At 39.9% G+C, this 15,796-nt stretch overlaps 1 protein-coding gene and 1 long non-coding RNA gene across 12 annotated transcripts in view; one reads left to right on the top strand and one right to left on the bottom strand.

The window, feature by feature from the left end:
• The window catches only part of SEMA6A (semaphorin 6A), a 129,761-nt gene that overhangs the window by 21,278 nt on the left and 92,687 nt on the right, over positions 1–15,796 (bottom strand). The window lies entirely within an intron of this gene.
• LOC140681871 (uncharacterized) lies at positions 4,159–9,816 on the top strand. The gene is made up of 2 exons (XR_012053066.1): positions 4,159–8,242; positions 8,697–9,816. It is a non-coding gene; the product is annotated as an uncharacterized lncRNA (long non-coding RNA).

Genomic DNA, 15,796 nt, shown 5'->3' with positions numbered 1-15,796 from the left:
TAATACATATACTATTGTTGAAATTATGGAAGATGGGTGATTGTGATATGTCTCTGGGTAAAAATAATACAGAAAAGACCAGAGGTTATGCAAAGATATAGATCTCCTGTATGCTAGATTATCATAAGCAGGAAAGTGATGCTCCCTCTTTTCACCAATTAACAAAAGTATTCAGGCTTTTGGACTATATGTATGCTAAAAAAACCAAGTTAAAAAGTAAGATGTGTATGAAAATGGTGATGAAGCTATTCTGGAGATGGTCTGCTCCTTCTAATTCAAATAGGAAAGAAATTCCAAGGGCAGAAATATAATTAAAATGAAAAAATCACAAAGGGATTAAGTTCATTCTAAGTAATACATGGCATGAGCATAACTGAATAAGAATAATGAATATCAACACAAAAAACTTCATTAAAGGAGCATAGATAAGGGAAGACAAGGAAACTGAATTATTTATTCTTTTTTCTGCTGCTATTAAAAAAAAAAATCCCCACTCTGATCTGTAATCAGAAATGTAACAAAGTTAGGGAGTAAGTGTTGAACATGATAGAAAAAAGAAATAAACCTATTTGGATACTAGACATTTTAAAATTATCTTAAGGAATTTGTCCCCAACTGCTTAAGGAGCTAGCCAAAGCAATTTTTAGACATTGTATGGTATCTTGGACAACACCGGAGGAAGTACAAGCATAAAGAGCTCTGGAAAAAGACAAATGTATTATGTGCCTTTGAGAATAGCCAAAGGGAGGACCCAACAAAACACAGACCTACGAGTGCAATCTTTCAAAGGGAGGTGACACTAGAACAAGTAAAAAAACCAATAAATTTTATGAGCACCCAAAAAATAAAGTAACTAAAAAGGAAAAGGAAAAAAGCAAAGCAGATTTTCCAATGCTAAATTATGTTAAACCAGACAAACTTCCTCACTTGGCAGGATAAATGGCTTAGTTTTTGCCAGGAAGGAGTAAGTTTGAAAGCCCTTGACTTCTCTAAAGCCTTTGACTCATCTTCCCAGAAGTAAATGAAAGGGAGCTAAAACCTGCTAAAAAGTTGCAGTTGAAAAGTGCTGATCAAAGGCCTCCCTGGAAAGAGATCTGAACTAAGGTGTGTGTCTCAGGAGAGCAGCAATTAACAGGCATTTGCAGAAAGGAGACCTCTACTCCAGAGGCCCAGCAAAAGCTCTGTGTCCTTTTAGCATGTACACCATAAAAAGAAAGATCTCATGATAAAGCCTAAATTTCCTTGTCTCACCGGGATCCCCACGTGACACGAATGGCAGGACATCAAGAAAAGCCCCACAGTCACATTCCTTTCAGTCTAAGTTCTGATGTACGCTTTGCAGTTTCAGTACAAACTGAAATTCCAGCTTATAACCCTCACAACTCATTAATAATGAAAACAAGCAGCAAATTACTCCCCAGTTTGAATAGTTTGATGACTTTTAGTGATACAAGAATTTGGATGCTGCCCTTTTCCACAAGCAGGCTAAAGCTGGTGAGGTTAATTCATGGGACAGACAGTGATACCTGGTCTGCCACTGCAAGCTCCTGTGTGTGAATAACAGCTACCTGTCCTGAAAAGTAACACCTTTCAGTCTGAGCACTGCCGTTTACTGCAGTGTAAAGACAAAGAAGTGATTTATGGCTGGCAGAAGTGTGTCCTGGGCAATGGGAAGACCAGGCGCAACATGCACCACAATCGCTCTGTGATCAGATCCACAGGGAGCTGTCATTGTCTTCCCAAAGTTGCCTGCAACAGTTGGTAAAGTAATAGCCCAAAATGGTGACACACATGGAACTTGAAACACCAAAGTGGGAAATGAGAATAATGTTTTGGAAGGGAAATGAGGGAATAACTATCAGGAGTAAGGTAATATTTATCTCCAGACCACACACAAAGAGCATTTAAGGCATGAATGTCATCGCTGCGTTAAATGCCACCTCTCTAGCTAAAAGGGAATAAGTCCACATCCACCTCCAACAGCTACAAATTCTCTTGAGACTTTCCACTGAACAAGCCATTGTTCCAGGAAAGCGCAATGATTTCTTTACTATTGTTATCTAAGGGGAAAGCTCAGCAGTTAATTTCATTCTTCAGTGCAAGTTTCTCTGTAGGATGTATGTCTCCCTCACATTAGGTGTACAAGAAACACTGGTGAAAAACTTCATTATGAATGGATGTTTTTATGGGCTTCAGAATATATTTTTAAAATTCTACTGAATAGATTTCCAGCATGTGTCTCCAGGCGTTAGAAATGTGTTTACAGGTAGTCTCATGCTGCTAAAAGACTATTTCAGACTGGAAAATCCCTACAGATATTAACAAGCTTTCTTCCTCTATTTTAACTATCAATAATAATAAAAAAACCAAAAACAAACAATGCCAGAAAACAACCATCCAGACAAATTTAGACTGAACTCTGAGATTTCAGTGTCAGAAAAACAGAGGAATGATCAAAAGCTACCATGCACTTCTGAGATCTCATCTCATGTTTTCCTGAAGGAATAATTTAAAGATTTGATATAAACTAACCACATTATTATCCCAATGATTTTGTGTTTGCCACTTTAATGAAATTGCTTTGTTGAAAACAGTGAGAACACTTTTTCTTCATCTTTGCTCTGGCTGCCAGGACTCATAGTGCTGACTCAGTTCAATACTACCCAGTACCCATTTTTCTGGACTCCTGCTGTCACCAGCTAGAAAAAAATCCAGCCCAAACATTCATAGTTAAATGCTTTCCCCTGCCTTCCCTCTCAGTAAAGCTGTATAGTTGACTCGTAAAGGTCTACAACTCTTAAGTTTCGCATGACTGTGTTGAGAAAAGCAATCCAACTACTCTCATACTCTACCCTAGGGCTCTCAAAGACAGCTGCCTGAGCTAGTGATCGGTGGTATGCAGCAAGGAAAAAGAGGGTGCATGATACTGGAAAGAGAATGAATTTGTTAAAGAAAAAATCTTCAGTTACAAGAAGCCTGGGGATCATTGGAGGTATGAGAAGAAATCATACTTCAGAACTATGAAAAAAGAATCAATAAATAATGTGACTGGAGTAACCTGCAACAAAGCCTTGAAAACTGCCTAAGCAATCTGATCAGCTCTAGTGTCCTCTGTTAGGGTTTTCTGTCTCCTTATCAGACCTATTTCAGAAACAATACCTCCAGGGCAAGTTTATCAACTGATCTTTAACAGTGGTTTAATTTCTCCTTTCAGATGGTTCATGATTTTATCATTTCTCTCCACTTTCCATGAATGACTGCCGACATGACTCTGTATAGAAAAAAGATGGTTGTAACTTACGAAAGGAGGGGAGATCAACATATCCATATGATAAAACTTGTGACTCTTGAAGCAACATTTTAAGAATGGATTTCAATTATCTGGTTTTAGTTTGATTATGAGCTTGCAATCCAATTTTTTCTGCACGCTACAGTGGCCATATAACATTCACACCATGGTGTTGTGAATTCACACTTGTGAATTTTGAAACAAGGATTATTATAGATGGACATCACAAAACCTGAACCAGAAAATTCATGCTCAGACAATTTCCACCCCCAGTGGAGTGAAGGGGAGACAAGACTGAAAAAGACTGGAATAGGAAGTTCTTAAAGCTTTTTAAATTTTGTTACTTCTGAGCAGTATCTCTGTAAATGAACCAGTTTGTTAAGTTTGCAGGTATGGGAGAAGGTTTGTCTGACACAACCTCCTGCATATATAATATAATGAAAGTCATTACAGTCCTGAAGCCAGGCCCATTTTGTTTGTCCCAGAGGCTAAGCTCAGGGCCAGCTCTTGCACTAAAAAGCATTTGACAACCTATCTCCCACTGGCAGGTGGTATGCAGTGGCTGATCATTTTGAATTTCCTGATTTCAGTACTTTCCTTCACCTCTCACCCTTTCTCGGTGAGTGATGATAATTTTAGATGCCTCTGCATGATAGGGAATAAGCAGACATATCAGGTCACTTAAAAAAAACAAAAATAAAACACAGGCATTCACAGTAGTTAAAAACAAGATGTACATAATCCAAATGTCAATGAAAATTAATTCTTTTGTAGCTTGTCTCTGCAGAAACAAACTTTATGCTGCTTTGCATCTTAAAACATAAAATTCCTTCAAAGTCTGCAGCATTTCCTCTAATGACGTAAAAAAAGCTCAGTGCACATTCTGGGACCTTTCTAGTATGCCTGGGATGAGCTCAAACATATACAGCTGCTCTTTATTAGCTTACTTCAGGGGATCTTTCACAGCTGTGTTAAAATAGATTTACATATGTTTGGCTGAATATGCATGATTTTAGGGCTCCAGAGAAGTTCTTGTAGCCTGCAAAGTGAATCTCTCATCTTCACAGTTCCCATTTCACTGCAAGGAGCTCCTCTGATGGTACAGAACAAGTGTTGGGTGTTTCTTTTTTTTTTTTTTCTGGCTTTTTTCCTTTTCCTGATGCAGGCATTATGTATGCAGAGCAGCCCAGTGCCTTTCTGGAAGAAGTTTTATTAATAGTGTCAAGGAAAAAGAAGCTGTCACTGAGAAATTCTGTGGCTTTTCCTCTCCTTTTATACAGCCTGTTTTGAACTATGGCCTTTCTGCACAACAGGAAAAAGTGAAGTTTGCAGAATGTCAACATAAGCAGCTCTACTTAGCAGGCTGAAGCTCAAACAACCTTATGGTAGAATTTGGGTTAAATTTCAAACATTGCACATAATCTAAAAGCAAAAATTGTTTCCTCATCAGATCTGATCTTGTTTAAAGACACAAAAATGCAAATGCTAATTTTGAGCTAATAGGGCAACTGAACACATCACAACTGAACTAACACGGGAGTTATATATTAAATATTCAAAGACAAATAGTAAGACAATAAATAGTAAGACCCTATATCTCCTATTCTCCAAGGCTCCTAGAAATTATAACTAAATTGTTGAACAACTATGTGACCAAGGCAACAGTGTTTATTCATGCACACAGACTGTATTTCTTAAAAACAGTCCTTCTGCCCACAGCTGGGCTGAGCTGGTGCATGCTAGGAACATGGCTGAACCCCTTGTTAGCTCTGCCTTTACACAGAGGAAGGATGAAACCCCTTCTGTGATTAAAATGCCGTCACTGCATATTGCATGACAGAAAGAAAACCCACTTCTCCTACACTCATGAACAGAGCAGGTGTAGTCAAAAGACCTGGACTTAAGAATTAAAACATGCCCCTGCTGGGGATACTGAGAAGACTGCTTCTTCTAGAAAGATTTGCAGGGCTGCTAAAAAAACAGATTATACATGTCTGATATTAAGTTTGCCATTTCTGTTTGTATTGCAGTGCCATTGCCTCACCTCCCTTTGAATACATTAAGTGGGATTGTGATGAGTTTGAAATACAGGCTGTAACAGTCAGCAAGACTAATTTTACTGCTAGTTCTTCAATATCTCACAACTCCTCAAGTATAACTATCAGAACCTTTCTTTCCTCTGTTACATTAATTCACATTCATAGTATGTCCAGTAAAGCAAATGTAGTTACTCCAGCCATATCCTGAGGTAAAAGAAAGCATTTCCCTTATGGACTTTATGCCCACATACTGCTGTGGTCTCACTTAATTTTCTGTCCCAGTGATAACTTCTTTAATGCATTTTTCTGTCTTACTTATCTCTCTGCTTTTTTTTTTAAACCTAATTCTTTTTAGCACCTCCCTACCTTGCAGAAGCTGGTATAATGTGTGTACATTTATACTTTATTGCCACAACTTAATTAAATGTTTCCTGTGTACATTTTTTGACATGCTCAATAATTACTATGGCCAGTCTCTTCCCTGGATGAGGTGAACCTGCAGCTTCATCTCAATGGACATACATTGGCAAGTAGGTACCTGCCCCAGCCCCAGTAAAGCTGTCCTGAGTCCAGCAGTAACATATCCAGAACAGTGTGGGCAAAAAAGTGTCTTCTCCAACATACATTCAAATCCCACTTGTCCAGCAGCAGCAAGGCAGACATACCTGTCTGCTTAATAAACCTCACAAACAGCAGTGTTGCTGCTGCAAATAACTCCCCCACCCTTGCAATCTGTTCTGCTACTGGGTCAAATTTTACTTTTCTGGATTTACTGCAGTTGTTTGTCTACTTCCTGCTCACACTTTTACTTTAACCCAGCATTTTCCAGTGCTTCAGGAAAAACAGGGAGCTTACACAGCTAGTTAGTCAACATGAAGGTAGCTCCTGCAACAAGGAACATGACTGGTTTTTTCACTTTTGTAGACTAGCTCTCAAGAAATGTTTAATGATCTACAGATATACAAACTTCCATATAAGAGGTTAAAGCCCAATTTATTTTCCTGGCATTGGAACCCTATTAATTTTTATCACAATGTCTTTTCACTTGGGGACATATAACACAGTGTAGGTGAGATCAAACCTTTCAGGGAAGCACTGCTGATGTTATCAAGTTGTCTTGCCATGAGTAAGTAGAGATAAACTGTATTGTTTTTCTAGGTCTTGATGATGGGTAGCTGATGATTTGATATTAGTAATTTAGTTCAATGAGTATGAACTGCACACTGAGATATGAAAAAAACCCTTTTGTACACAAAATTAATTGGTTTTACCTGTTGACTGCCTCAGGATGTTGCCTGTTGCTGGTCATATTTAGACAAAAAACATATAAAGTGCTGCAAAACTGTAAGACTTCTTTAAGACACTGAATAGAGACTCCTGTTTTGTAGAGATAAAGCTGAATGCTGTCTGCAAAAAAAGAGCAATGCTCTTTATGTTCCTTGTTATGAGCCATGATTGCACAAACCTCTGCAGAGACTGTGAGGAATGCAGGAGGTTCAGTGTAGACACCAGGCAGGAGACAGAGTGAACTCCTGCCATTGAGAGGCTCTGACTGGGACTCATTCAGCAACGAATGCACATGGAGAATTGCTGAGCTGTTTGATGGGAGCTATGAGCTGGTAGCAGAAATAAATTTCTCCAGGGCTGGCCATGGCTTCAAAGTCACTACCGATGGCCTTTTCTGCACCGCTTGGTAAGACCACTTCCTTAAAAACCAGTGGTAGTCAGTGTCCACCCAGCATCATGGCTTCTGTTGCACTCACCCTGCTTGCTTGCAAATGGGAATTCAGAATTTATTTAAGAATTATAATTTACTGATTTAAAGAATAAGAAAACATCAAGAACATATGCGCTTCTCAATGGATTTTTGGAATTGTTTTTGAGAAGGCTTAGGTCAGGTGTTTCTGCACATGCTTAAATTCTCTGTATATGTGGTACTGTTTGTGTTTAGCAACTGCAGATCTTTCAGGCTGTCCAAAAATACCGCTCTGTTTCTTTCTACAAGGACATGATAGTGGATAGCAGTAGCTTTGTACGGCTTCAAAAATGTGCCTGCTTTCCCCCAACTGCCTTGTTTATAAAAAATTACAGCTGCTCTTTTATTTTCTATCATAATTGTGGGTAAGATGGGATGGAACATGAACAAGATGGCATATTATTGACAGCATGCAGCTGGTGTTATTTTCCAATTAAAAATTCCTTGATGGGCATATGAAAGAACTGTCTAGTTTATGCCCAGTTGTGACAATGCTATCAAGCTGTCCCCTCAGCTGAGGTTTTATTTCGCAGAAGATAAGCAATCTTTGGTTGCTACTAAGAGAACAACAGTTTAATATCCTGGCCTACACAAAATTGGTGATGAATATGCTATCAGCCATTTCCAAATGTTTGCTGTATTTTATAGCTGTGCCAGAAATTCTTCTTAATGCTTCCTGAGCAGCAACTCTATAAACTGCCCTAAGCTCTTCTAATGCCAATGGAGTTGTTAAAATCTACTTCACCAGTGACCCTGACTTACTCTGCTCTGCTGGGGCAGGGAGAGTTATCAGACTATCAGCTGGTGGTTTAAGAACACCAATGCTCAGTGTACACAGAGTTGTTTGTGTATTTAGTTGCCTAACTGTGACAAGTCTCTTCTGGACATGAGGAACTGAGATTTAAAAAAAACACTTACAGCTCTGCCAATGTCGTGGTTTGACACGGAAAAAGAATTTTTCTTGGAAGGAAGAGGTGAATTTGGATATTGACCAATTGAGGGCGGACACGCCTCTGAGAACACAGAGGGGTTAAAAGCAGAATTCCCAGGAGAACTCGCTTCCTTTGGTTCCGGTCAGGGTGCAGTGCAGCCTCTCCCCTGCCCGGCCCGTGGTGGGTGGGGGAGGGGAAGGCCCGTAAGGCCCGTGGCCTGACTGAGGTAGGCCAAAGGGTGGAGGGACTGGAACCCCCCTGCAGATGGAAGGGTGGAGAAATCTGGGATGTCTGCATTTCCCCCCCAGAGTGTCTCTCTCTCTCTCTCTCTCTCTGTCTCTCAAGAGACAGCGGCAGTTTGTCAGCAGTTCACCACGGGAAGGAGAAGAGCGGGGGGGGAGGGGGGGCCGCAAGGTGCAAGGTGCCCAGCCACCTGTGGGAGCTGGAGCCTGGGCAGTGAGCCATCTCTGGGAGTCAGGACTTTTAACCCTTCCTGAGAAATGAAAGCTTTGTAAAATATTACTCCTCCTTGATTTAAAGGAAAGAGAGACAGCCTGGGACCTGAGCTTGTGAGGGAAAGAAGGTTGGGGGGAGAGGATGGAGTGGCTTTTGGCTGGAGTTTTTCTTGGTAGCCACAGACTGAACCAATTTTCTCCTCTAAGAGAGAGACTGTATTTTAGGAGGATGTCGGTGAGCCAAAGAGACCATGCTTCAGCTGGGAAAAGACAGAAGTGGAGCATACAGAGAAAAGTTAGAGAGGTTTGTGGTGGTGCCCCCTGTCTTCAGAGACGAAGAAGAGATCTCTGTTCTTGGATCCTCGGCCCCAGGGGAAAATGGGGGGGACTGTGGTCCCAAAAATGAAAACACTGAACTGTTGTTTTTTCCCTCTTGGCAGGGCATCCTTGAAAGGAAAAATCCTAAAAGTAGTCTGTCCATCCATGCATTGGTGGTGAGAGCACTGTGCATGGAAAGGAGAGGGTCACCACTGGCAAACTTTTTTCTCCGGGCGGTGCCATGTGTGACATGGAAGCACAGGATGTGGCAGCTGTGTTTCTTGGGGGGTCTGTGGCACAGGAGGGGCCCCTCTCCCCCTCGATGGACTGAGAATCAATTGTTTGGAGGGTGGAAACCTGATTGGGGTCTAAGTTGTGTCTTGCTGTGATTTGTTGGAGTTGGGTGGTGGGAAGAGGAATGCTTTGGAAGGTTTTCAATTTGAATTTTTTGTGGGTTTTTTCCCTCCTTTTTCCTTTTATAGTAGTAGTAGCTTAATGAAGTTTTTTTTCCCTGTTATTAAGCTTGGGCCTGCTTTGCTCTGTTCTCGATCGCATTTCACAGCATTCAGTTGAGAGATTGCACTTTCATGGGGGCACTGGCATTGTGCCAGTGTCAAACCATGACAGCCAACAAAACTCCTTTTCTTTTTCCTCACAGGGATGTTAGGATGCACATTTTTGATACAATGGTAAATTTGCAGTCTCTGCTTCAAAACTTCTCAATAAGGTGCCCTTAAGACACATTTTTGTAATATGAGAATAACAACATGTCTTTTCCCTATCCTCTCTCTCAGCCACTGGCACAATCTTAAGGCTACATGATTAAAGTCTAGCAAAAGTAGTAGCAATGGTAACCAGACAGCAGAGACTACAGTGCCTCACTAAATGACTATGAAAGAGTTTAAAGGAACACCTCCCTAAACCCTGACTAAATAAAGGAAATTCAGAGGAACAACTTCTTTCCAAACACAATGACATTTGTTATCTGTATTTACTGTTCAATAAAACTGAGATTGCAAAATCTAAATTATGTCCTCTCCAGGCTTTTCATTTTTTAATTAACTACATGCTGTTGCTCAGTAAGCACCAGCCCATGCTGACACAAGAAATTAAGTGTGCCTATTTTACAGTCAAAGAAAACTAAGAAAAATGGAAAAGTTATTTGGGATTCCTCCTATATAATTAAAGAGATATTGATAACCATTAACTAAAAGTTAATGAATATGAGAAAAATGGCATTTTTTACAGGGCAGGTAATTAGATGTTTGACAGTTTACAGACCATATTAGCAGTGCTCTGAACCAGGACTGTCAATGTTTAGGTCACTGTAAAATTACTACATCACATCTGAACTATTAATTAATACAGTAATTGAAACTAGGCACAACCTATATGAGAAAAATGAATTATTCAAATATCTTTAACAGCATATTGACATATTAATTGTACACTGGCATTAACAAAACTAAAAGGCACTTTAAATATCTTTCAGCTATTAGATTTTCTGCTATTAAATCCTTTTGAATGTCAAACTACTTTCAGAAATCTCTTATTTAAAGGGCCAGACTGTCCTCCCAATTCAGCATCTTTATTTTGCACAACATCTCGTTATAATTGATTTAAACATCACAGAAATGAAACTGGGTAACCTGTCCACCAGCTATGCCTTGCTATTTCTAATAGAGTAGTGGCTCTGTGGAGCAAGCACATCCTACAGCAAATTCCCAGCTCTTGGTAAATATGTCAGTACTACAAAGGTCAAACAAGAGCATGAGGCAGTCTGTGTTCTTCCACTGAGCCATCCTTGTTGGGTGACAGTGGATGAATGCAGCTGGGGATCTGCTCCACCACACAATAGCTCTAGTGCCCTGAACCCTGAGCAGCTGCCTTGACAAATTAGATGTGGTCTCTTTTATTGGAAAAGCACATTAGGGTCCTTGGGCAATGACAGTTTTTCCCCTCTTTTAGTAAGACAAGCCTCTACAGCTCATTGCAGCCTGGAAATGGATAGCCTGACTTGAAATATATGCTGGTGGACAGTTACGGGTCAAGGATACCTGCTGTTTCCAGAAGCCACATTTGATAACATCTATTATAAAATTCACTACTATTTTATTTGTATGATCTAATATGGGAACAGAGAAGCTCTGTTTTGATAACCAGATCAATACAACCTCTTCTGTTACCAATTACGTAATTTTCTTTTTTGCTACTAAACAGCAAATGGCTCTTGGATCTAGTCTTGCCACTCATGTTTCCACTTCTGCTAGTTAAATCTGAAATCTGTACTGTTAGTGAAATGCAGAAATGTTTTGAATTCTGAAAATGTTAAGTGAGCGTCAGTGCTAAAGTATAGCCATTTCTCTAAGTGTGGTACAGGCAGTTAGTGTGTGCTGGAATACACCCCACCATTATATTGATTTCCTTATCCTTGCCTGTCTTTTGCAGTTAAATCTGTTCCTTTCTTTAAACTTTCATATGGCCACTATAGAAAATCTGTGACTAAATGAGCTGGAGCTTTCTTTAGATAAGGTTTGAAATGCAGACGTAGTCACACAGAAGGCACACTAAATCACTGCCCCATACTCTATAATAACCCCTTGTTTGACTAAAATTGGCTTAAAGATTTTTCCCTCTCAGGGAAAAATCCCTGCTCAGGGATTTAGCTCCTGACATCATTTCTGAATGCCTTGTCTCTGCTCCATCTCTTCACTCTTGTTCTCAGAGAAACTTACTAAAATCAGCTATCAGAAACATCCTCCCAGCATTCTTCTTTCATTAATTTTATATAAAATTTACATTTTATTAATTAGCATCTACTTTGCTACTGTCACTGTTTGAACTTGAGGATGTAATCTGAGATGATTAGCTGTCTCTAGCTGTGGGAGCAGACAGCTCATACATGCAAGACAGAACAGAAGAAGGATCAGTGTCATTTCTCTGGACAAGTCTGGTGTGTTCACTTAATCCTGACTGCACAGCCCTCCCGGTGCATGTCACAGGACACCAGCCATTCCAGTGTGGTGAGATCATCAATCTTCTGGCATGTTTGTGAGTTATTAGCCTGGGCTAGTGACTCAGGTATCTGGCCACTAAAAACTATACTGGGAAATTTGGTCCCATTCAAATGCTAACAATGGCTTTCAGGCATTTGTTTGATACGGTGCTGAAACAGTGCCCCACAGTAGGTGTGCTGGGATTAGTTTATGGGACATCCAGCTCCTGGACAAGTTGATTATTAGAGGCATTTTAGGCAAATATAGGGTTGGTTGTTTGTTCTAAAAAAATTTTTTTTAAAGATTTCAACCAAGCAACCAGTATATAAGGCCTCCCTCTGGAAACAGGGATGTTTACAGTAAGCTGACGCTGATTTACTTAAGAATATTTCAGAAAAAAATCTACAGAGCTTTGTTTGGCACAGACTCATCCAACCAATCTCTGTTTTCATCCTAATGAGAAGTCAGTACATTTTAATCTAGATGTAGCTTTATACAAGTTTAAATGAACTAAGTCCTGCATCGTGGTGTCTAGGTAAAATCACTTTGTGAACCACTACAATTCTGAGTAACTACACCTCTCACCCTAAATCTCAGCCAAATGCTACAGAACCACAGAATCAGAGCAAATTCTCTACTCCCTTTCTCACAACTTCAGAGACTCTGGGCAGAGAACTTTATCATAAAAGAAGGAGCTGGTCTGATTCAATCTTCATTGTTTCCTCAGCACGTGAATTTTAGTGATATGCAAGGTACTTGTAACTGTTTTATATTTCTGCGTACAATGGTTTGAGATATGGGAAAGAATAGCAGTGTTTGCATAGTTTTCCCCCAGATGCACATGCTTTGGGTGAATACATCTCTTCCCAATCCATCCAGGCAGAACTGGCTATGGTGCAACTCCTCTCACTGGCCTTACACTTGTTTTAGGATCAATCAGTTCCTTCTGACAGTGTCAGGACAATGGCACTGATGAAATACTGAGTATTTGCTTCACCTCCACACATTGAAAGTCTAAGCCCTTCCACTCAGACCTGCAAACACTGACTCAAAACCTAAGTTTTGACACATTTTTGTGCCACTTCAATTCCTCATTTCCTCATCTGATTTATTACATAATGCCAACAACATAATAACATTCCTCTGTTTTCTCTGATACAGAAATTGCTTTGAATCTTCTAGATCCTTGTACATATTAGCATATAACAATATTTTTGTATAAAAGCATACTCTGCAAATGTACTTCTTGATGCAAAACTCAGCTCTCCTGTGATGAATATTAATTGTTTAGTTAATGAAAAAAAGTCTGAAGCTTTGTTTTGTCACAGATTTTTTCCCCATTCATTTCATGTCTACTTGTAAAATATCTTGTTATGTCAGTACTTTACATTCTTTATCATAACTGTACCTGAAGTTTCTTATTATTTTGTCTCACTGCAGCAGAATCTGCCTGAACATTAGCAGACTCTCCAGAGACAAGTATTGTCAGCACTTGGCAAATCTTTCAAGTAGTGATAATCACAGTAAAATTTAGTAACACTGCCACTTGTGTACAGTATGAAATATCTTCTGGAGGCAGGTTTTGAAAGGAGCGGCTCTTGGGGTCCCCAAGAGCACAGCCCTCTCCAAAAAAAGGAATTGACAATTGTTAATTATGTACCAGAGGAAGAGCTACAGCTATAGATAATAATAATATAGATTTTACAATCTATAAAATAATAGGTGCTACCAGATTCTGTCTCTAAAGCAGCCCTCTTGATATCCAAATAAACCAGCAACTCTTAACTCTCTGTTCATCACATCCCACTTCTTATCAGCCTTTTACCTTAGTTATATGGATATCAATAAAAGGCTTGCTAAGGAAAGGAGATACCACTCACAATCTTCACCTAAGGAGTGCTGAACCAAGTAAGTATACAAACATTAAAGACTGCTAACCACTACACTTTTGCTGTTCAGTGCCCAGCTCAGCCACTTCCACCTGAATGCTGTGAAGAAGAAGCTGTAGCAGAGCCACAAAATCATAACCTGAATTTTCAACCAATTTATCAGAACAGTGATTAACAGGCACAGATTTCAGGCAGATAGGGAATGTGTGAGAAAACCGAGCTGTTGGCTACATTTGCACTAATGAACCCAGTACTAGAAAAGCATGAGACATTTCTGAATGGAAGCAGGAAGGACAGGAGGCAGCAGAGAAGGGCAGCAGAGTAATGAGGGACAGAGCCCTTGAAGAAAACCACATTGCTTTCTTCGTGGAGGCCCTGTCAAAGAGCTGTACATCTCTACTCCCCCCTTTGTTAGTAGGGTGACTACAGAAGGACGCAGCACTACGGCGCTACTGAGGTGTAGAGGGTAAAGCCTTGGAGTGCTCCACAGGAGGAGCTTCATGACTCCGACTGTGGAGGAGGAACACCAAGTACAATGGCAGCAGGGTTAGGGAAACTGTTAGGCAGCAAGGTTAGGGAAAGCATCTTAGGGAAACTGTTTCAACAAAGGTGAGAAACGCAATTAAATTAACACTAAAACACAGCAAGAAAGAAAACAAAACATAAACATACTCTAGAACATGCACTGTTCTTTTTTTTTTTCAGTTTGGTTTAATTTAGTTTTTTGGGGAGATGGGAGACTAGGAAAGAAGGTTACAATTTGCCCAATCACAGCTGGTTTTTTTGTGGATTCCTTAATGGCCAAAATGAAAATGCCAATGTGATGGCAATGCACAATTCCCACTCTATGGGTTGGACTACACATTTTTATCTTGGCAAGAAATGTGATGTAGCTCAGAAACAACAGTCCCAGAGTATATTTAGCTACTAAAGCTGTGGCACACAAATGTCACATTCCCATGAGTCAACCCTTTTAAAGAACCCCGTCTTCACACCCCCAGATATTCCCCAAGATGCCTGCACTGAATTAAGAGTGAAGCATATGGATGGATGTGACATCATCAAAGCAACCATGTTACAGTAAAGGAAACAGCAAGGATTCTTATACAATTAGTACACTCAGTAAGGAGCCATTTGTGAGAACAGAAAAAGAAAGAAAACACTGCTCAAAGGAATAGACACAACCAATGAAGAAAAACACAAAGCACCTTGCAAAACAAGGAGAAAATATTAAAAACATTAAAATTTTCTTTGTGAATGTGTGAAAGCAAAAGAAATTACAGCAAAAGTGGAAACAAAATCTTGATAAAAGGATTGTAAGTGTAACATTTATTGATTTAATTTTGTGTAAGGACTCCTTCCTTTGCCCTTTTGAAACAATAACTCAATAGAATTTTGGAGCCAACTGGCTCTGACTGGGCAAGGCAAGGAGTAACAACACACAAGTGGATGGTCATGGTGAACAACATGCGGTCACCTCTGCCGCCATTGTTTTGATGGGTGTAGCCTGCTTCCAGCTTTGTCAATATTCATAATTAGGCACGAAAGAATGCATGATATTTAAATGACCCTGTCAAGTGCTTATAAGGCTCTTTGGTAACCATCACTCCCTGGGGAGGGAAGTATTGAATGTAAGCCACTTCATCAGTCAGTGAATTGAAGTGAAAATTATTAGAATTCAACAGCTTATACATTTATTAATATTTTCATGGATGCTCATCTGAAAGCTGCTAGTGGCATACAAGATGCTTTTAAGACCTAGTTTTCCATCTATTAAGCAATGCTTTTCAGAAGACTTGTGAAGCAGGGACCCACACACAACAAACAGTGCTATTAAAATGCATATCCTTATCTGCATCCTCAGGGTACATAAAGGGGCAGATCTCCCACTTTTGGTGGTTTCTGACACCACTCCAGCAGAGGAGTTTCGTACAAGGGTCCATCCTTCCTTCTTTTCTGCCTTCCTTTCTGCATGCCTGCCTGCCTTCCCACCCTCCCTCCTCCCCTTTCAGGATGAACAAGAGAAGAAATGTCTGAAATACAAGAAATACTTCTTGCCTGAAGTTTTTGGTTTAACAGGTGTTACCAATAGATTGAACAAAGAAAGAAAAGATCCTCCTTT

This window comes from Taeniopygia guttata, chromosome Z, assembly GCF_048771995.1.
Source record: "Taeniopygia guttata chromosome Z, bTaeGut7.mat, whole genome shotgun sequence".
Lineage (NCBI taxonomy): Eukaryota > Metazoa > Chordata > Aves > Passeriformes > Estrildidae > Taeniopygia > Taeniopygia guttata.
Note: the sequence above shows the minus strand (reverse complement) of the source record. Positions and strands in the feature narration are given on the sequence as shown.